Raw genomic sequence first — 16,899 nt, 5'->3', positions numbered from 1 at the left:
AATAAGAATAAAGTGCAAAAAAAATGTGCAATGTAAATGATGAACCACAGCGGGGAACACTATCGGATGGCTCTAAACGATATTTATTCTAATAACAAAAGATGAGTATTATTTGTTGGATGAGAGTTGTTAGGGGGGTGATTTTATAAAGCATAGCAAAAGTAGCTGAATGGAAAGTGACATTTTTGGATTCGGGCTCAACATCAATTTCCGTCAGCGGCTCACTTGTTTTGCAGCACACGTGGGCCGCTTTGCACGCACGGAGCAATAATTCGGCCTCTCTCTTTCACTTTCTCCAGGCTGGCGTTTCCTGCGCGTGAGAGCGCCAGAAAAAAAATTGCTTAAGTCAAGTCAAAAATCGCCGCATGCGGCTCGGCGACGTAATACGGCAAAGGATTGGGATGTCGTTCTCGTCGCCGAAACCAGACCAGCTGGAAGAACCGAAAGCGTGGCGTCATAACGCCGTCCGGCGCTATTTTCGGCGGCGGTCGATGTGGAGTGACAAGCGCTGTAAATGGTTCGTCGAATAGTCAATGGCCTCTTTAGCGAAAGATTTGTGAAGAGCGCATATAAAAAGACCGGCTTGAAAGCGCCATAAGGTCCTTTTCAACAGCGTCACAAAGAAAAAAAATTTGGTACCCCATTGAGCCGTCTCATCCCGGTTCTATGGGAAATCTTTCGACTGAGACCACCAGTCCAGTCTAACAGAGAGGCGCCCGATAAATTGAATCAGAAAGTGTGCCGAGCGCAGAAACTGTGCAAATTAATCCCGTTTCAAGCCTGATTTCGTGTCACACTTATGAATTGTGTTGGGGGGGATGATACCAAGTCTTTTTAGCTCCCTTTCAACCCAGAAGACTCAGTTTCTCATCTGGGTTGAGAGTATTAATAAATCATAGCACAAGTGCCCAAAACGAGTCACAACCTGTAAAAAACAAACGGATGTCACAAACTGCACCAGATGTTAAAGGTCAAGTGTCGTCAAAGGGATAATTTTTGGAACATTATTAATGAAAAACCCACAGCCGATATGGCCCCATGTGATTTTTTTCCCCACCACAAAATATGATTTTGACGTCAACAGCTTTTTGTAACTCCCGCCATGAAAATCCTCTCGAGGAATTCATTTTCGAGAAGAAGCAGGAAGTGACGTAAAGGACAGAGGCGCCCCCGAGTGGACTCGGAAGGTAGCTCGTTGTTCCTTTGTGTTAGCCGAGCGGCTGACTACGCATAAACTGTGCAAATTAATCCGGTTTCAAGCCTGATTTTGTGTCTCACTCATGAATTGTGGGGGGGGGGGGTGATACCAAGTCTGTTTAGCTCCCTTTCAACCCAGAAGACTCAGTTTCTCATCTGGGTTGAGAGTATTAATAAAATCATAGCACAAGTGCCCAAAACGAGTCACAACCTGTAAAAAACAAACGGATGTCACAAACTGCACCAGATGCTAAAGGTCAAGTGTCGTCAAGGGATAATTTTTGGAACATTATTAATGAAAAACCCACAGCCGATATGGCCCCATGTGATTTTTTTCCCCACCACAAAATATGATTTTGACGTCAACAGCTTTTTGTAACTCCGCCATGAAAATCCTCTCGAGGAATTAATTTTCGAGAAGAAGCAGGAAGTGACGTAAAGGACAGAGGCGCCCCCGAGTGGACTCGGAAGGTAGCTCGTTGTTCCTTTGTGTTAGCCGAGCGGCTGACTACGCATAAACTGTGCAAATTAATCCGGTTTCAAGCCTGATTTTGTGTCTCACTCATGAATTGTGGGGGGGGGGGGGGTTGATACCAAGTCTGTTTAGCTCCCTTTCAACCCAGAAGACATCAGTTTCTCATCTGGGTTGAGAGTATTAATAAAATCATAGCACAAGTGCCCAAAACGAGTCACAACCTGTAAAAAACAAACGGATGTCACAAACTGCACCAGATGTTAAAGGTCAAGTGTCGTCAAAGGGATAATTTTTGGAACATTATTAATGAAAACCCCACAGCCGATATGGCCCCATGTGATTTTTTTCCCCACCACAAAATATGATTTTGACGTCAACAGCTTTTTGTAACTCCCGCCATGAAAATCCTCTCGAGGGATTTATTTTCGAGAAGAAGCAGGAAGTGACGTAAAGGACAGAGGCGCCCCCGAGTGGACTCGTTTGTTTCCATTCGTTTTACCTGCGGGAAGGTAGCTCGTCGTTCCTTCGTGTTAGCCAAAATGCCGGCTCGTTGCCTTGCTGGACATTGCTCGAACGCTCGGGAGGATGGATTGTACCCTTCATAAGTTTGCAAGAGACCCGGTTCGTCGTGAAAAATTGATTGCACGGGTGCAGAGGACGAGAGCTTCGTGGGTTCCAAATAACAGGTCGGTGTGTATACAGCTCAAAAAAAAAAAAAAAAAAAAAGTTTGGGGTGGACCACATATTTATAACGTAGCAAAAGATCCGCGTATGAAATGTGTTGATGTGCGCATGCAGCTACTAAAAAAAAAAAAAATACGGTTAGGAAAAGAGCACTCCGCTCACTTTTTTTTTTTTGTATAGAAATATTGTATTGAAGTGAATACTGTTATATGTATTTTTCATTACAATATCTATTTTAGAATGCTTATTGTGATGTCAGTCCCACTTTAAATTCCAGTTGTCGACATTTCACGTCAACGGCGCCGGAAAAAGTTAATCCTCCGATTTACGCAACGCGGTCTTGTCCGAAGAGGGATGAGTGGTCGCTCTGGAGAGGCGGAAATTATGACTGGATTTCCCCCAATCTCAGTCGCCGTGTCTGTCATCTTTCAGTTTTGGGGATCAATCTTCGGAGGCACGTACACAGGGACTTTTTTTTTTTTTTCCCCGCAGCAGAAATGTCATTTCATTCGTGAATATTTTGGACGGTTAACAACAGTTTTATTACAACGTGAGCACTCAAGCCGTGGCTCTCAGTCTGTCCTTGTAGTAAGAGCACTTCGATCGTTAGAGTTGACTTTCCTGTCACAAATGATTTGTACAATGCAAATGAGTACTTCAACTCCATAAAGTCGTACGCCCTTCTTTTGTTGACATTTATCAGTTTATCGTAAGAATCTCGGCGAATCGATACAAGCAAAGTCATTCCCGTCGGTAATTAAGGATTTGGTTTGTTTTGAACGTGTGTTACCAAAAGAAGTCCGTTTTACACCTGGAAATAAAGGCCTGAGAGGTGTATCCAAAATTAAGTCCATGAATGCCTGGGGAGTGGAAACCATTCATAGCCAAAGAAAAAAAAATGTTAATATTCATCTGGAGACCCAAATGGAGACAACAACAAAATGCAAAAATGCTCCGTCTAATTGCAACGCTTTGTCATGGTCTTCCTCACTAAATGGGATAAAAGGAAGAGGAAAATCTGGTGAAATTATAAGGCCGTGGTTCCGAATTTCAGGGCAGCATAGCAGAATGACAAATCAATTATCCCCGTTATTGATTTACAATGTGTTCAATGCAGTCTTCAAGCAATTAGCATGGGAGTGCGCTAATTGGATGCAACTAGTAGCGGCACAATAGACTCGTTTTTAAAAGTCAATTATTTTGCCACAAATGAGCTTTTTCTACTATTTGGGATGTAATAGTGTCCTGTGGCGCCTCGGTAAATATACGAAATATGGATTCGAGCCAGCGGTACGGTGCCGCAATTGGTTGGAGCGTTGGCCTCACCGTTCTGAGGACCGGGATTCAAAACCGCCTGTGTGGAGTTCGCATGTTCTCCCCATGGCTGCGTGGGTTTTCTCTGGGGCACTCCAGCTTCCTCCCACATGCATTATTCAGGGTCTCTAAATTGTCCCAAGGTGTGATTGTGAGTGTGACTGTTGTCTGTCTCTGTGTGTCCTGCAATTGGCTGGCAACCAGTTTAGGGTATACCCCACCTCGTCCTCATTGATAGCTGCGATAGGCTCCAGAAATTCCACGATTTTCATGAGGATAAGCGGCTCGGAAAATGAATGAATGAAAGTCGTCCACAGTTCCAGATGTTTTTCTGCCAAGACCTTAAATCAGCCCATTCAAATTTCTCGCGCTTGTATGAAATCAGGGCGGAAAAGTGGATCTGGTGGTAAAAGCATTGGCCTCGCAGTTCTGAAGACCTAGGTTCGATCCCGTTTTCATGTTATCCCCGTGCCAGCGTCTGGTTTCCTCCCAGATCCCAGAGTGCCCGGAGGAAACTCCACACCGGGGGGTCCGGGGTTGAACCCGGGACCTCAGAACTGTGAGGCTAACGCTTTCCCAACTGATCCACCGTGCCACCACTTTGATAGCAAGGGATGGAAAATACTTTTAATACTAATACTTTGCCTGATTGTCGGTGAGAGTGCAACCATCTTAAAAGGAGGACATTACATCCACACAGAACTCTGATTGGTTGATTATCAGTTTAACCCAAGATCAATGAAGGGAACTTAGGCACCAGTAACACTTGAGGCAATATTATAATTAGAACGTGACGTTAGGATATTTCGAGTAATCTTCTAAGGACCTTGGAAATTCTCAATTTGATACTTTCTCCCGATTAGCGCACAGCATCGGAATCTCAACCCGCTTTATCTCCTCTGCAGGCCACTGAGTCATGCGCATATTAACACCCTCAGCACGTAATCAAACAAAATAATCATTATTGGGAGTTGCGGGGACGAGTTTGGAAGATGTCTTTTACACCCATGCGGCCACGTCGTGCTGAAAACATCTCCACAAGTGTTATTACGGGTTTACAATTTATCTTCCACTGAAACGCTCCATACCATGAAAATACACCCCCAAAAAATTTCCATTTGTGTGGAAAGTCCATAAACAACAATATTATTTTCCTCTATTACAATAAGCGGATGCAGAAGGTAGAACATGAAATCATAATTGTGTGCGGGAACAGGCCTTGGGGTGGGGGCGCATTCAGGTGTATTTTTTTTTTTTTTATTTCCTACAATAGCCCAATTTCATTTTCACAAATACAGCAAAAGCCATTGTAGGAAAACTGTATCAAGGACAGGAAATTACACTACAATTCCCAAAAGTGCAATTTATTGCCAAGATGAAGAAGAGCGTGAACGTGAGAACGATAAAAAAAAAAAAAAAAAAAAAAAAAAACTTTGCTTCAATGATCAAAGTCATGTGAATAACTGGAGATGTCGCTTTGAGGGAAATGTAGGAGGGGATTAGGACTCTGATAATTCAGCACGAATTAACTCCAGAGTCCCGGATTATATCCTTAAACCCCAATTTTGCTTGATCTCCATGTCATTCTTCAGCAATAAACAGCATTCATCACTCGCTGGATGTCTCCGTAAAGGGAGAAACAATAACAACGGGATTCCTGTACCACGAATGATTGTTTTCTCCAAGCCGCTCCACTGGATTTGTTGAACGCGTTAACGCAATCGATATTTTCAATTAAGGACCGTTGGCGTACGTCAATTGGAGTGCGAAACCCTCCGCCAATTAGACTTGAAAGATGAACGTTCGGAGGCCCGACGCCGGGAGATGAGTCCGAGCCTTCTGCTGACATCATTGATGGAGCTGAGCGACGTCTTGCGAGGATAAAGGTTTATTGTCTGGTCAATGCCGATGACACTCGCACCCGCCCCCGCCGCCGCTCCGCTCAGGACAAGATTCCAACTGTGCCGGCGCTGCGCCGGATTCCCTTAACAGCTTGACAGAGTGGAGGCGTCTCATTGTTTAGCACTTCAAAAGGAAATAAGAGGGAAGGGGAGGCGAGCGTGCGAGGAGCAGGGGGAGGGGGAGGGGGAGGGACGCGAGGAAATGTTCAACACGGGAGCGGACGTGGACATAAAAACCATAGAAAACGGGGGAGTCGTGAAAGCACAGTCGGCCGCAGCTCATTCGGCGATGATTCAAGACCGGAAGAAAACCTGGACTGATTGAAGTAAGGGCGGCGTTTGGGTTTAGTGGATGGAGATATGGTTTCTCACTTACCCCCATCGTCTAGAGAACAGCCCCCTAAAGCTCCCGGAATCCTTGTACATAGATTGCGTTTGAACACTTGTGTCCCCTGGGATGCAATTAAATAGCTCTTCTTATGTCCGTGTAGGTGATTTTTCATAGTCCTTTGACTTCATGAAAACTGGTGTCAAAAGTGGGACAAGTCAACCATGAGCAGTCAGGGTCAGGTTTGAAGGACCGTTGGGACTGATAGCTCCTTTTCGAGAGACTCCAGAGAACGTGGATACGCTGGGACGATTAAACTAAGGTTCATAAAAAGAGGGGACCCAAGGCCTCATCATGACCAGTGCTGGCTACCAGAAAAACTAAACATATATTTGATATCTTCATCTAGGTTCAGATTATTCAAGCAAATAGAGTTTAAAATCTGAATTGAAAACTCCTCAGAATTGCGGACTATTGGTGGCAGATGTGCCATGATTTGATGGTTGGGTTCCCAGTCCGAAGAACCCTCGGGAAGGGTACTATTTGTGTGACAGGCACAAGAGAAGGAGAAACTGGGATGTAGACTTTTGGACCCAAAATGCTCAAATCCAGAGTGAGGATGGAAAAATCTCAGATTTCCTGACGATAAGTATCAGAAATGGAATGACTGTGGTTTCACGTCCCATTTGAAGGACCCTTTGGTAAGGAGGACTTGGGTGCGACAGACTCGGTTGGCTAAAATTTCGATTGAGGGTACAAATCCTCAGATTTATGAACGATTGGTACCAGAAGAGTATCTTAAACTGCAAGGCCAAATACGCTCCCAGGTATCCCAAGAAAGGAATTTAAAAGACTGTAAAGAACTGTTTATTTAGTGTGTTTGAAAAGCTCTTGTTAAGAGATATTAAAAAAAAAAAAAATCTCAGGTTCTCAAACTTTTTCCAAGTAGGTACAAAGCTGTACGTTGTTTATGACCCCTTCTTCTCACCTCAGCACATTCTGTGCTCGAAAGTAAATAAGAGTGAAAACCTACTCCACAAAACAAGCAGGATATTAAGCACGGAACATTGTAAACAGCAGCCCAGGAAGCAAAGTGGAGCCGTCTGCAGAAGGGAAAATTTAAAAAAAAAAAAAAAAAAATGGTGAATGGGATGCATTTATATCAACGTCATTCGGCAAAACCGCACTCGGGGCACTTGAAAATGCTCGTTCGCTTGCAAAATGATAACAGCAATTAGGGAGGGAAAACCCGGGGGGAATGAAACAGACAACTTGCCGAGACACCGGGTCGCTGTAATGTTTCCTTTCCTGCAACGGAGACACAAACTAATACCTGTCAATCAGTTTTGCCAGCTGATCAATTATTTACTGCTCTTAAATACTGATTTTTTTTTTTTTTGCCTGAGCACTAGACGGCGTGAATGATTGTTATTCTCCATCACCCATTTGGGTGCCCTCAAATTTCCCCCCAAAATAAACAAATCTGCAATTTTTCAAAGCACCGGTATCCTGGTATGCAATTTTGCGCCCCACAAAAGTGGCTCAGTGACAATAAAATAAAATAAAAACGTTAATAATAATTAATTATCTCACGACACCAGTTAAAGTGAGCATTACACAATTGGATGGACTTCCTGAACGCAATATGATATGTTGCACAAAAAAAAAGAAAAAAAAAAAAAGTCAAGAATCCATAGCCAAAATGGAAGAGGAAATTGGCATTTTGGTCCGAAGCAGCCATTTTGGTTGAATTCCACATTTCATTCCAACCCTCAGTAGGGCAAAATTAATTATTATTATTAAAAACATCCGACACTTAAAAAAAAAAAAAACAATACAGCAGGGGAACTATGTATGCAAGTTAATGAGAGAACATCAGTACTTAAGCAGTAAGAGTGAAGCTCCAGGGAGAAGAGATGCTGAGGGTGGACAACTTCAAATACTTGGGGTCAACAACATAGAGCAATGGAGAGTGTGGGAAGGAAGTGAAGAAACGGGTCGGAGCAGGTTTGAACAGTTGGCGGAAGGTGTCTGGTGTTCTATGTGAAAGACGGGTCTCCGCTAGGATGAAGGGCAACGTTGATAAAAACAGTGGTGAGGCCGGCCATGATGTACAGATTAGAGACAGTGGCACTGAAGAGACAACAGGAAGCAGAATTGAAGATGTTGAGGTTCTCACTCGGAGTGAGCAGGTTGGATAGGATTAGAAATGAGCTCTCATTAAGAGGGACAGCCGAAGTTGGATCTTTTGGAGACAAGTTTAGAGAGAGCAGACTTCCATGGTTTGGACATGTCCAGAGGCGAGAGAGTGAGGAAATTGGGAGGAGAATGGCAAGGATGGGGCTACCAGGGAAGAGAGGGAGAGGGAGACCAAAGAATCAGGTTGATGGATGTTGTGAGGGAGGACATGAGGACTGTGGGTGTTGGAGAGGAAAATGCACAAGATAAGGCTTAGATGGAAAAAGATGACACGCTGTGGTGACCCCTAATCGGGACAAGCCGAAAAGAAAAGAAGAACAAGAAAAGCATATTATTTACAGAGCAGACAATGAATCACATTCTGTTATCTGATCACAAGCAGCATTTGAATGACGACTTACGAAGTTCTGACTTTCACAGATAGCTATCATCTTCCGACTCGACGATATGATTCTCCACGCCGGTGGTGCACTCGTGAGTGTGAAGTATTAGTGTGGAGTGGGGGGTGGGGGTAAGGGTGATGCATCCCTGGGGGTGCCCCCGTCCTACGTGGTAATCAGTGACTCCGACATGTTGTGTGTGTGATCCGTCAAGGAGGGAATAAACAACCGTGTCCTGCAGGTCACAGTTGGCGACATTCGAGCCCGACCCGGACGCAGCTTCCCGGAAGGCTAGACGAGGCTCGAAACCTCGGTGCGTTAAAAAGGACGCGTCGCAGCTTTATCGGAGCAAAAGGAGGAACTCGCAGGCTGTGCGCCGCTCGACTACATTCCCCAATTACCTGCCTCGTGGTCTTGCTGCTATCTCCATCTGAGGGGTATTAGTTAATCTTTGTAGCATTAAGAAAAGGATCTGAATAATCACACTTCAATAGAGTCTCTCGCACTGATATTTCATCCTTAATTACCAGGCTTTTTTTTTTTTTTTTTTTTTTTTTAAATATCATCAATACATGACTTCTTTTTTCAGAATCGTTTTTTTTCCCCCCTACATTTAATTGAAGGGGATATTCAGATGATAGCCAGTCACATGGGAGGGATTACCTAATACTTTAATCAAATACATAGAGGAGCGGCATTGTGTAATGGCGGTTAGGCAGGTTTGCCGCAAAGTAAAGAGGTTCTGGGTTTGAATTTTGACTTATGCCCTCGTGTATGGAATTTGCATGTGCTCCCCTGCACTTACGTCGGTATCCCCCAACATGTGTGTTCCTTGGCAACAGTTTATGGCGAGCGACATCGGGAGTTGGAGTCTCATTTGGCCGTTCGGCAACCTGTGAGCAGGTGTCGTGCCGTCTCCAGGTCAAGGATGAGATCATCCCCCAAATGGAGAAGTTCAAGTGTCTTGTTCACATGTGAGGGAAGAAGGGAATGCGAGAATCGACAGGCGGATCGATGCAGCGTCTGCAGTGATGCGGATTTTGTAGCGGCGTGCTGTAGTAAAGAAGGAGCCAAAAGGCAAAGCTCTCAATTTACCGGTTAATCTAAGTTCCTACCCTCAACCTAGAGTCACAAGCGAAAGAACAAGATCCCGGATACAACCGGCCGAAATGAGTTTCCTCCGAAGGGTGTCCAGGCTCTCCCTTAGAGATAGGGTGAGAAGCTTGGTCATCTGGCAGGGGCTCAGCGTAGAAACGTTGCTCTGTCGCAAGGGGAGGAGCCAAGAACTGGACGAAGTGGTTGGGGAAAGGGAGGTCTGGGGTTCCCTGATAAAGCTGCTGAACCCGCAACCTGACTTCAAGATGGATGGATGGATGGATGGAAGCGTCAGAGGAAACCAACATCAGCACTTTAAGATTGTTCTCATTTTGTAGCTCATTAGCCAACACAGGTGTCAAACTCAAGGCTAAGGGGGGGGGGGGGGGGCAGATCTGGCCCGCCACATAATTTAATGTGGCCTGCTAAATCAAATCATCACCAATTAACTTCGCTTTTGATATGTAGCTGAACCACTTTGCGTTACCCTCTTTTTAAAATCACGCTACTTGTCTTCACTTCTGATTTAAAAACTAGTTTTCCATGAATGTTGCATATGTAAAAATATGATAATGGCCTTAACCCAGTCACTCACATTTGACGAGCGCGTTCGCGTGCCATCACACTCTCAAAAATCTGCACAGTCGAGCACGAAAAATCACGCGCGTAAAATTTGTCACGTGTAGAAAAAAATAGATATTGAAAGACGCAACTTATTTGGTGTAGTCTTGACATTAATTTACGTGTTTATTTCATAAACGTTAACGAAACAAGCCTGCCCCTAAACAATCAGTATTCACCCGGAAACAGGAAATGCAAATGCAACCGTAATGAGCATGTTCGGAAGTGATGCCAAACGCGCATGTTCCGAGATGCTTCACGTACTTCGAGTGCATTTACGTCGAACGAGAGCAACAAAATGAGCCATGTCAAAGGAAATTCAGTTACACTAGGGATGCTCAACGCGTCGATCGCGAGGCAGTTTTGGTTGATTGTTGATGGCGTGCCCCAAAAAAGGAAGACGTTACACTATCATCCACTTCGTCGCTTGATTCAGGTGTGGCCAATACATCGAGCGCACGCACACAAGGCGCGTTCTAGCAAGCCGGCCTCCAATTTACGGCAGTCTGTGCAGTGTCAAATTACGGTTATGGTGTTTGGTAACAACTACATCCTGTGGTATAACGACTCAGTAAGTTATTTTAAGGTCTTGCGATTCCATCCCTAATCACACCCGCAACTTTATATCTGCGGGCATGACTGGTGGACCACACCCGTCACCTTATATCTGCGGGCATGACTGACAACACCCGTATATTTTTCAAATGTGAGTGATTGCTTAACCCCAATGTGTCCTGCAACAACAACAACAAAAAAAGGTTTTGACACACTTGACCTGACAGTATAACTGCCTTTGTCCATTTAAGTTACATTCATATTGAAGACTATTTGACTTTTATTGCAGTTTCATTATTTGCTTAAATATGACCTTATACATTTAATCAACGGATAAAATGTTGCTCATTTGCTAATCAGACAAGGATGTGTTGTGGAGCCGATGGTTGTCCTTGATCTTTGTACGCAGAAAACCGTCTGCCGCCATCCTCCTATCCCAGGCATTGCCGTGGAGACGAACGACACCAGATCAGGAGCGGAAAGTTACCATCCCGGCCCAGGATCAGACTGCGGGGGTGGGGGGTAGCCACTTCAAACATGGACCCATACATATAAAAACCTCGTGTTACTGTGCAGCTTTTGACTTCTTCTTTGGCCATCCTGCCGGAAGACACACGTCTCGTGTGCGGCAGATACCTAGATAAGACCCGGACGTCTGTACTGCACATTCCTTTGTAATAAATCCATTTGCTGTTAACTTTTTCTAATAATTGGTCATATCTTCCTCAACTCGTGAACACGCGTAGGGTCCAAACTCGCAAATCCCTACAATATATATATATATATATAAATATCAATGTGCTTGTTTGTTTGTGTTTTTTTTTTTTTTGTCCAGCTAAAAAAAAACGGTCAAAAGAATAGATGGCAAAAGCTTTTGATAATCTCCAAAAATAGACTATACAAAAAAGAAAAATGATAATTGGCCCCTTCCTTCATGTCTACCGCAGCCCCACCACGTGGTCTTGTTTGCGCCCTAAACCCTAAACGGCGTTCTGTTAAATCCTCACGTGTGACAAGTAGAAGAAAGCATTTACATTTGGTGCATTTTTTTCCCCTCATTTGGAAGATGCTCGCCTATTTGCTGCGCGAGATAAAGCGGCAGCGGCACACAAAGAAGCGGGTCACATCTAATCTGCGACACGCTCGCATGCGTCCGATTGGTGTCATGTGTACGGTTGAGCTTGTTTTGTGCGTGTAATTGCAGTCGGCGAGAGGTGGCATTGTAATTCGCAAATGAACAGCGGCACCGTGAACGAGGCGCACGAGGATAACCTAAATCGTGAAATGGGTTTGTTGGATGCTAAATATAGAGGCTATTCCAGTGCATTTGTATTCGTTTTTGACTGTATTGAAGGAGTACTAATAAAATCAAGAATGCCGCAAATATCCATTCATTTTCCGTCTTGCACATTTTCATGAGGGTCACAGATGATCTGGTGCCTAACCCTGCATGTGTTTGCTTGCCAGGCCAAACGCTGGGCAAATATAGACAATAACTTTCACTCGTAGGTTAATGCACCATCGTAACCGGAAACTTTATTTTCATAAAGAAGGATCTTAACGGGACGGCAGCTAGCTTGTTAGTCAGAGCATCTTGTATGCTGGATTGTGTGTGCATGCTTTGATCGACTAATTTCTTCCACCCCCCCCCAAAAAAAAAAACCACATTCTTTGGTTACAGCTTTATAAGTAAGCTCGAGAAAATGGATGGATGAATATATAAGCACATATTTTCTGATCCGCTTATCCTCACAAGTGTCACGGGAGTGCTGGAGCCTACCCCAGCTATCTTCGGGCAGGAGGCGGGGCACACCCTGAACTGGTTGCCAGCCAAGCGCAAGGCACATAGATACAAACAGCCGCACCCACAATCACACCTATGGGCAATTTAGAGTGTCCAATTAATGTTTTGGGGATGTGGGAGGAAAACCGGAGGGCCCGCCGAAAACCCACGCAGGCACGGGGAGAACATGTAAACTCCACACAGGTAGGGGGTCAGGATTTGAACCCCTGTCGTCAGAACTGTGTGTCCAACGCTCTAACCGTGCCTGTATGAATTTCAAGCTTGCAAAATTCAAAACCATGCAACATGTAACCTTATGAGAAGAGATTGCGAGGGTGGACGACTTCAAATACTTGGGGTCAACGATACAGAGCAATGGTGAGTGTGATAAAGGAGTGAAGAAACGGGTCCAAGCGGGGTGGAACAGTTGGCGGAAGGTGTCTGGTGTTCTATGTCACAGAAGAGTATCCGCGAGGATGAAGGGCAAAGTTTAGAAAACACTGGTGAGGCCGGCCGTGATCTACGGATTAGAGACGGTGGCGCTCAAGAGACAACAGGAAGTAGAACTGGAGGTGGCAGAAATGAAGACTTTGAGGTTCTCGTTGGATAGGATTAGAAATGAGCTCATTAGAGGGACAGCCAAAGTTGGATGTTTTTGGAGACAAGGGTCGAGAGAGCAGACTTCGATGGATGACAGGCTGTGGCGACGCCTAACGGGACAAGCCGAAAGGAAAAGAAGAAGATACATGGACCGTGTGATTAGCAGCATGACGCATGTAAAACGATTTCATTTGTTTCACCTCATTCAAGATCAAGAGAGTTCTTGTTTAACAATGTGGCCATTTAAGAACGTTTGGGGGAAAAAAAAAAAAAAGAAATTTCCAGAGATTGGAACATATTTTATATATTTGACATTGTGCCCTAAACCAAAGCATTTTGATCCACAACTCCATTCAAAAAAAAAAAAAAAAAAAAAAAGACACCCTGTGCTGTGGCAACCCCTAACGGGACAAGCCGAAAGAAAAAGAAGAAGTTAGTTACATTAAACACTTTCTCAAGGTGATTTGAACTTCTGCCAAAGTTATTTTCCGTTAATATACTTGAGGTACTTTATACAACCCCGCCCCCCCTCCATGAGTGTTGGAGTACCTTCACCTTAAAGGACCGCTGTGGAGATGTTCTCTCCAAGCTGGAAAACAGCCACCATTGATCATTGCTGCTCAGTAGGCGATAAGAGGGGAAAAAAAAAAAAAAAACCAATAGAATGCTTTAGTCTTGTTACTTTGACTTTGAGGTTTAATAGCCTCGGCTGTAATTATCTGGACTAAATGTGAAGATGGCCGTGGCCCCTCTCCCGCGCCTTCGTCTCATTTGCCCAAGCCACCCGCACTTTCTCGGGAGTTTGAATGCGTCTGCATTCTCGGTAGTAAGTGTCTCGATGGCTTTTACCGACCATTAAGGCCCATCAGTCGGCGCGCGTGTTAATAATAAGGGATGTCAACCCTTTAATGGATGCCACCCCTGGTCCGAGCGGGTCAGAACGGAGGCTGCGCGCCGAATTAATTAATGAAGAGTAGCCGTTTCTGGCGCCTTGTTGGGGAAACGACACATCAGGCTAATAACTAACTCGCTAATGAATAGTTCATGTTTACCGAGACTGGCGGGTCTCAAAGTTTTAGGGAGGAAATAGCAGCAGAGCTTAAAATGTCACCGGACTCGGCGTGAAATCGCTAAAATGTGTAAATGACATTAAAAACTACCATTAGAACATGTTAAAAAAAAAAAAAAAGAAAGAGAAAGGAATGATATTACAAAGATGAGTGGCAGACTCATTTGTACAAATGCATTCTCCCCAATGCAGTCAATTTTAATACCGTTACAGTACGCCCTACATTATCACAGGGGTTGCATTACCAAACCCCACCGCGACAGACAAAAACCCACAATGTAGCAACCACACATTTTATTCTCCATAAATTAAAGCTCGATGCACAAGACCGACAAAATATCCAGGTATTATTTTTGTCCACTTAGGTCGGCCATCCCGCAAGCCTAGTGAGGATGAGCGGTGTGTTAAACGAATGGGGCCCTTCTCACATCCTACGGTACTCGAGTATCCGTGAGTTAGTGTGTGTGGCTTTTCCCGTGGAGTCAAGTGGGAGACAGCGAAGAACTGTGGAGAGTTGGCTGGCTGCTAAAAGGCTAACGCATTTTCCAATCATGTCGGATAGTTCTTTTATCGATTGGTCATTTTGTCATTTTTTTTGTTTGTCTATTACTGTTATGTCGTTTATATAAACCAGTTCTACATTGCAGTAGACACATTGTAGATTAATGTCATTTCCGGCCTACAAGCCATGACTTTTTTCACATGCTTTGATGTGGCGCTAGCATTAGCACGGCGCTAGCGTTAGGGCAGCGCTAGCGTACCTGGTTATAAGACTCTGTACACAGAAAGAGTTTAACGCTCGTGCTGCGCTAACGCTAGCGCCGCGCTGACACTACTCCCATGCTAGCGTTAAACTGTACTGTGTGTACTGAGGTTTATAACCAGGTGCATGCTGTAGGCCGGGAACTACGGTATATCCTCTTTTTTTAAAGCGTAAAATGACCCCAAATTTTGGAAATCTGCCTCTTTATTCACTCTTTCCTCTCAGATCATGCTTATTGAAGTGGAAAATTAATTGCCGTCAAATGCTGCGATATAAAGAAAAAAAAATGTGATACAAAATTAGATGTGTACAATTTAAAAATCAATTATTCTGTGAATCCCCCCAAAAAAGATCTAACCCCAATATGGTGACGGATTATTAAATTTGTTCCATCCACCCCAAAAACAATGTTTTGGTTACACATTTATAAGTAATATGTAATGTATTGTAAATGAACAACCTTAATTTCCCCCACTTCATTCCAGTAGCAATGCTTCTGAAGCTTGCTCGTAGGCCAGAAATCAATTTTCAGATCCCAACACAAGGCAAAAATATGGAACAAGTAATGGCTCTAAGTAAAATATATTATATGTAATTAAAAAAAATGTCAAAAACTCACAAGTTGGGACATTTGCAAGTCAAGGGGCCGCTGTAATTGGTTGTTCGTCGATGGAACCCAACCCCCCCACCGCCCTTCGATCAAACTTCTACTGTAATCCCCGTCATTAACTGCAATTGACGGTTTTATTATGCAAATATCCATATGAATTGGACGAGCTGGCAGCGATGGCATCATCGTGTAGCCAACGTCTCGCGTGATTTGCAGCAAGCCGACCCAAACACAAAACACGACAACGGAACTTGGGGAAGCGCTGGCGACCAATCGAACAAAGAAACAAAAGCGCCAACTAATTAAAGTGGCGGCAGGGGCAAGGCTGGGCCCGAAGTGCACCAAACACTGACACGCAGGGAACTTCGCCAATAAAGTCACCGCTGGAAACCCAACAAAGGATTAACAATAAATGACTGAGCGGAAGCAAAGGGCACACACTTGGCCTATTTGCATGGATAAGAAAGACACCGGTGGAAGACGCAAGGACAGAGAGGCGAGGAAAAGGAGCCGACTGATCGACGCAAAGGGGGCCCGGGATTGCCGGGGAGACGCAGCTCGGAATAATAATCAGGCGGAGAGACGAGGCGCGGAGGGACGCGAGGAAATGGAGCCAAGAACCGTCAACTGTTGGTATCGAAACCATCCAGCCATTCATTTTCTACGGCACGTCCCCCAGTAGGGTCGTGGCTGAGCCGGAGCCTCTCCCAGCCGACGAGAATGAGAAAACCCTGGACTGGCTCAGGGGAAAAAAAAAAAAAAAAAAGCGATTCTTATGTGGACATTTTGAAAAGGAGTGCAAGAAATAATTATTGCATCCTAACTTTATTTCGAAAAAGGATTATGAATGGCGCTTCAATCCCGCCGACAATTCAGATCCATTGTGAATTCAATCTGTTGATGAAAACTGGAGCGAAGATTTATTGGTCGCCTTACAAATGCAAACAAGCGCGGCGTGGAAATGATAGTAAATGCCAAGGTCATGTTTCTTAGTAAAAGGCAATCTTAGATGAAAAGTGCATGTGATATATGACTCTAGGATAATGAAAAAAAAAAAATGCCACCTTGATCAAAAACTGGTGTTTTTGATGAAAAAAGTTAACGTGTTCAACATTTAAATACATTTTTTTGAGGCCCATCAATTACTCACGGCAGTGAGTTTACTGCGTCAATACACACAGTTCCACCCCTTTCATTTAGCACGTCTCTTTTTTTTTTTTTTTGTAGCGCTCTACGCATCAGGACTCCGAAGTCCGAGCCCATCACAGCCTTCCACTTCACCTCCGTAAATGGCGAGAGGGAGCGCGTGTACTACTAAACCGCTG

At 44.3% G+C, this 16,899-nt stretch overlaps 1 protein-coding gene across 1 annotated transcript in view; it reads right to left on the bottom strand.

The window, feature by feature from the left end:
- Positions 1 to 16,899, bottom strand: part of LOC133509551 (protocadherin-15-like) — a 284,180-nt gene that overhangs the window by 239,345 nt on the left and 27,936 nt on the right. The gene's annotated exons all lie outside the window — the stretch shown is intronic.

This window comes from Syngnathoides biaculeatus, chromosome 12 (assembly GCF_019802595.1).
Source record: "Syngnathoides biaculeatus isolate LvHL_M chromosome 12, ASM1980259v1, whole genome shotgun sequence".
Taxonomy (NCBI): domain Eukaryota; kingdom Metazoa; phylum Chordata; class Actinopteri; order Syngnathiformes; family Syngnathidae; genus Syngnathoides; species Syngnathoides biaculeatus.
This window is presented reverse-complemented; position numbering and strand designations above follow the sequence as displayed.